We start from the raw sequence: 6,735 nt of genomic DNA on the forward strand, positions 1-6,735 counted from the left end.
CACCGTTCTCCAACAGATATTATTATTATCATAATTCTATATGTAATTGTATTTAATCAATTCAAGTTGATTGTGCTTATCTCATCACGTTTATTTAATCATCTTGAGCCTTTCACCTAAGGGAAGTTTATTTCCCTTTTTATTTTCACAAAATGACTAACCCTACATGACCCAAGATTTCTTTAAGGGATTTAATTTAGAGCTTTAATAACTATATTTTTTTAGGTGAAATCATATTCTCATATCTAACCTTTTTAACCTCGTTTTATTTTATTTGTATATATATTCTATTAGTGTTTGTGTGTTTGCTATAGTATCCATTTTACCAGTCTTATCAATGTTTGGCTACCACATAAGATTTTTATTTTCAAATTTGACATACCATTTCTATTTATAAGTTTTCAATCTTAAAGTGCACGTTTAAATTACATTTTCCTATCTTTTATTCATGCCACTAGTAGGAAAGCATAAATCCTAGCATTGCCCATATTAATAAAATGAAGTATATTTTTATGCTTGTAATGAGAACAAAAATAACTATGATCATGGTGCTCATTTAATGATTAATATTTTATAAATATGGTGGCCAATTCGGTTGATTATTTAGATGCTTTTGTTAGCCCTATTTTTTCAATAGGCTAGGAATATTCAATTTACACCATAAAATTAAATTACTTTGATGCTAAAAGGGTGTCTATTCTTTTACATGTCATGATTTTTACCTAAGTATTAGACCCTGGGTTACCTTCATTAACCATGTTATTCACCAAATAATCTTACATGTTCGACCTATGCCATTACAGTATTCTTTTATTTCATGTTTGTGACTTCGTATGTTATGTAATGTCTATGTTGAAAAGTGTTGTAAAGTAGCAATGTGCTTTAGATTGTAACATCTTGTGCCTTTGCAATTGTTCAAAGCTATGGTTTTGATTAAGTAAAAGCAGGTTTTAAAGGACCCAAAACCTATACAACAACAGAGTTCTAGAAAAAAGAAAGAGAAAAGAACTACAGAGAAAAGAAACCAAGACCAAGCAAGAAACAAACCTTAGACAACAAAAAGAGGTCATAGAGGACAGTGTTGGAAAAAATAGCAAAAGTCTAGCAAAGGAATAGCAACCGACCAACTAAGGAGTATTGATCAGATTCACAGCCTGCTCTACTAGAGAATGTATGGTTTCAGTAGCAACTTTGCCCTCATCTTTCCCACTGGTTTCCTCAATCTTCTTTGAATGGGCCCGGGTACGCATACTTGGTCCTTGAGAATCAGCCCCCAAGGGAGAATCCTGGTCTTTACCTGCCTCATTCTTCTTCAGGAAGGTAGAAACATTTTCCACCATCTGCTTAAGATGTTTGTCCATGTTGCCCAATCTAGAATCAAGTTTTGACACCTTCCCCTGGACACTACTAATATCGTTGTTCATAACCCTCTATTTAGCTTCCAACACAGGAATCTTATGCATCAAATTTTTAACTTCTTTAGCATTTTCTATGACCTTCGAGAGCTTGTCAATATGTTGTCCTAAGGTTCTTTCCCCTCTCGTCGTTTTGGAAAATTGTTCCATTTCCTTGTTTAGCAGAAACATTTTATGCTTTAAGATGCCAACATCCTTCCAATTAGAGCCTGGGTTGCCAAACATACCTTTAGAAAACCCTAACCCACTATCACCCCCTTCAAATTTAGATCCCCACTCATCAAAATCAGCATCAGAATCATCTTTAACTTTCTTAGCATTTTTATTGACTTGATACCGCACAAGCTTCCTTTTCCTCTCCACGCATTAAGCCAAAGGCTCATCATCAGAATGCATAGACACTCTCTCATCTAGACAACCCTTACCTTTACCTTTACTGCCTCCACTATTTTTGATGTGCTCGTGAACAATTTCTTCAACAAAATCACTTTTCGTCTCCCGGTTAGAATCCCCCTTCTCAGTATTCTTCTTCTTTTTCTTATTGTTGCCACCGGAACCAATTATAGGACTAGCTAGACCTCCTTTAGCCTCATCTTGTGTATCAGAGTCATAGCCTTTTTCTTGAATACTCCCTTCAGTATCTTGATCTTCCACTTTAAAATTCCTTGGTTTCTAGATTTTTTTAGATTTGAGCACATTCATGATCAAAACCATAAGCCCTTCATGGCATATATGTTCCCCGGTTGGGTCATGCTGAATGGCTTGGGTAGAAATGGCAAGAGATTGCAATAGATAGGAAGGAAAATTCACCCTAATATTATGTCAAAAATGGTTTGGAAGCACAAAGTGATAACCATACAATTTGGTATATCTACCATTCAAAGTTAAATATTCCATAATGATAAAGAAAATAAACTACCACATATGAGAGACAAAAGCCCGGTTAAAGTAAGAAGTACCTATCTTATCCAGATGGTTTCTTTCCTGTTCGGTCTCAACAAAATCATCAATTGCCTTGTTTGATATCTTCCTTTCCCTGTAGAAATTCATCCCGTCCAAATCCAACCCAGTAGCCTCCACAATGGTCTCAACCGTAACCTCCATCCTCTGATTCCCGACCAAAATCGAGCCATCCTTCCAAGATTTTACAAACTGGTGCATGATAGCAGGATTATTTCCTTTAAGTCTCTCTATGTAGCTGGTAAAATTGCCATGCCTGAGGATATCCCAAACCTCTAGTTTATTATTCCATTCCACACAACTAGGCGATTCGACCCATTTTCGCTTTCCCCTCTAAATCTCTGCAACAAACACTCTAAATTGCTATGACTGAGAAACCCCAAACTTTCTGCAAGATGAGGCTTTTGTTTCCTCACACTGAAGAACCCCAATCACCCTGCGATCACCACAACCTAAACACTGATAGAAAGAAGTAACCCATAATCTGTGCGAGATGCCCACATTTCCAAAAATAATTGCCCACTTCACTACAAAGAGGTAAAAATCATAATTCCCTGATAGCGTCATTATTAAAAGATGTTTGTTGGGATTTCCATTTGTCATGCTTGACAAACTCATGGCCATCAGTAGGTAAAGTGTCATATGAATCCCATATGATTTTTTGATCATTATAACACACCACATTGGAAGCATAATCGGATAATCCATTTGCTTCCCTATAATTATGGGAAATAATGCAATTTTGAAAAGAATTAATAATATCCCCAGCCTCAGACATAATGTTACTAATGTTTCATGATGGTGGGTATATCTTCTTTAAGCAATTTATAATGTTGAGGGAATCACCTTCAATCCAAATATTTACTATATTCAAGTCTTTGGCATACGTAAGACCATAAACAGTAGTTGAGGCTTCTACAACATGATTGGTTTGACACCCCAAATGTATAGCCATACCACCAACAAAATCACCATTAGAATTCCTAATCACCACTCCACAACTAGCAAGGTCTGAGTTCCCTTTCGAGGCCCCATCGAAGTTCAACTTAAACCAATTAGTCGGAGGGCAATCCCATCTAGCACTTTCCCTTGGGTTAGAATCCTTTGTATCCAGAATATGGCTCCTTATATTCCAATTATTCATCACCCCCACATCCCAATCATTAGAAGGTTGTTGTCCCTGTTGTCCCTTACCGCAAATTTTGATATTTTCATGCAGAAGGACCTTGATTTTATGAAAAACCTGAATAGAGTTGGATTCCACTCCTCTGAAGATCCTATCATTACGTTCTTTCTAGACCCCCAAGCAAAGATAAGGAAGTATAAAATCCCACGATTTAATAATTAGAGGGTTCTTAGAAGGAGCTTTCGAAAACAAAAAGAACAACTGGATAGTAGCATGAGGGACCCAGTCCATATTCATTAAGTCCCAAATTTTATCCCAAACCTCAGTAGCAAAGGGGCAATGGAGCATTAAATGATCCACCAATTCCTCATCATTCTTATAAAGAACACACCGATTAATAATGAAGAGTCCTCTCTTCTTGAGATTATCAAGGGTTAAAATTTTGTTTTGCAAAAGGATCCAAAAAAAGATAATAATTTTAGGAGTCATACATTTTACCTAAGCCATTGCCCAAAAGGGAACCTCATAATCTTCAAAAGAATTAGCAAAAGCTGACGAAGTAGAGTACACACCACTAGGATCCTTTCTCCAAATCAAAACATCATCTTCATGGTTCAAACAATAAGCATTCAAGCATTTAGTGAGCTCAGCAAAATTCAAATCCATGCTAAGAATATTCACCCATGAGTCAAAGCTATGGTTATGATCTAGCGATTCATGAAAAATGTGACCTTGCAGCAAGTTGGTTTTTATGAAGACAAGGTTTGTGAAGTTGCAATGAATGGTTATTCGTTGTATAGTGTAACCTCTCCACATGTAAGAGAAAGTAATATCAAAATGTTACGAAGTTGTAATAAACACTATTGGTGGTTAGCATGAATTCTCTGTGGTTAGTGTCTTCATGTAATTTAAATTAGCAATGTTACGATGAATTGGATAAAGCGTGAAGTGTTACTACACTGCAATTTGTGTTTGGGTTGTTGCGATGTTACAAGCATGATAAGAGTTTGACTTTGTAGGATGACATATGAAGAGGTCTTTTTCCATGTGGCTAAGTCAGATTTGGATGATGCTTGCAGATCAATGGCTAATATAAGTTCTTGTTGAATCATGTAGACCAACCCCTATGGTTACCACTTGACTTTGCAACATTTATGGAAACGGTTATTTGCAAGGTTGCAAAGCCACAACAAGCCATATCAAAGGTTAAGTGTGAGATCTCTAGGCTATTAGTCCATAATCGGTTAATGGTTGTGATGTTGTTAGGAAGGTTCTAAAGGTTGGTGTGCCAATTCACAACTAATGGGCATAACGGTGGTGGAAGAGTTGTGACCTTGCGATTTAACGTGAAGCATAACTTTGCTAGTCAAACTTTATGGTTAAAATAAAGGGTTGTGAAGTTATGCAACGAAGGAAGTATGTTAAGAGTGAGTTCAATGTAAAACTAAGCTAGCAATAGTGGTCATAATGAATTTTGACTTCATATTTATCTCTTATATTGTTATGCATCTTTTTCGTAATTAGCATTTTAAGTACCATATGTAAAGTATATACTATAGACACCCCCCTCCATCTCCAATCCCCAAAATGAGGCCCATTTCTCTCATTGTCCCCCATCTCCCTAGGTCGTGTAACTATGGTATTTACAAACTAACTTAATCTAATGAGCATTAAAAATAGTGGTCATCATCATCAATTTAAAAAAGAGTTCATCAAATGTTTAGACACTGAATCCCAAAACCAGCACCCATTCAATGTGTACAACTTAGAAACACACAAGATGATACCTACAAACTTTATAGACCCTAAAGCCCTACGCATAACATGAACTCTCTCCAAACAAATCCAAAGAACAATAATGCAAGTGTATTTTGAAAAATACAAGTAAGCCTTTTATATTTAAAATTCCCAAAATGTATGAGAAAATCATGTACTCAGAATATCCATTATTAAACCATCCAGAAAGAGTAGATAACTGGCAGAAAATAACACAAGTTGTGATGTAAAACTAGAAAAAAGATTGAATTGATCAAACCAAACAATAAGGAAAACAGACAAGCAACTTTTCTCAATGTGAAAACCACTATACGCTTTTATCCAAAAAAATTTCAATTACAATTACTGTGAAAATTTGACATTTCTAAACCAAAAACTTGCCTGGAAACATGAAAGAGGAACCTTCCCACTTTTTCAGATGATCACTTATATTCAAAATTAGGCACGGGAGCACTAGGTTGATCAAAGTTGTCCAAAACCTAAGCCATACCGCGGCTTCCGCTCTATTGGGTCTCCTTCTTACCGCCAAAAAGCCCTCCAAACCAAGAAGAAGATTCTTTATCTTCCGTTGCATTGGACTGTGGAGCGAGAACCCCTTGCATATTAGGGATCCCTTTCATATGAGGAATCCCCTGCATATTAGTGATCCCCTGCATATTGGGCATCGTTCCTTCATCCATGGACGGAAGTTGCTGTTGCGCACTCAAAATGTGGTTGAGCATAATCCCTGCCCCTTCAATCAAGGCAAGCAAAATGCTGCCAACCACAACAGCTCTAGCAGTGGCCCTTGGGCCCAGTCACGTTTGAAGAAACCCTCCTGTAGCAGCACTTGCTATTATAGAATTCCAGGGATCCTCCTTCTATCTCACATAAACCATGGAGCAGTCAAAAGCTGAAAAGAGGCCTCCCCACACGACAAAACTTCCACCAGTTCTGGGTGCATTCATTCCTACAGTTTGGGTGGCACCGATTAAATGTTCCCCGCGGGGTGAATTGTAGAATACTCTAATAGACTAATAAACCAACCCCCCTACTACTCCCATGCCAAAGGCCCCTCCAACATCATCTAAAATTCTATCTGAGCATGGCTCCCGTGAACTTTTAGGCATGCCCATGATCTTCCACAGCTACTACACACTGCAATATATTCCCAACCCTCAGCCAGGCGTCTACTGCTGGTCGGGATCCCTTGCGCGGCGCTCTTGATGGCCTCTTCTTTCCACAGTGAGGAATACCTATCGAGCTTTTTCGACTATTTTGTTGAATAGTCTTGTTGACCATATGAGTTTGTGCCTTAACTCTTTGTTATTTGGTGTATTTTTTTGACCAAATAGTTATTTTTGTATTAAGATATAGATTTCAAATGCTAAATGTATCACATTAATATTATTATTATATGTTTAGTTTAGTATGTATTTTAAGGCAATGTCCTCATATCGTTATGTAAAGATAAATCAT

The 6,735-nt window shown here is 37.1% G+C and overlaps 1 pseudogene; it reads right to left on the reverse strand.

The window, feature by feature from the left end:
• Positions 1-5,699: 5,699 nt before the first annotated feature.
• LOC149562266 (mitochondrial import inner membrane translocase subunit TIM17-2 pseudogene) lies at positions 5,700-6,392 on the reverse strand (annotated as a pseudogene).
• Between the last annotated feature and the right edge of the window lie 343 nt (positions 6,393-6,735).

This window comes from Cupressus sempervirens, chromosome 4 (genome assembly GCF_028749045.1).
Source record: "Cupressus sempervirens isolate cs-2001-9-10 chromosome 4, ASM2874904v1, whole genome shotgun sequence".
NCBI lineage: Eukaryota > Viridiplantae > Streptophyta > Pinopsida > Cupressales > Cupressaceae > Cupressus > Cupressus sempervirens.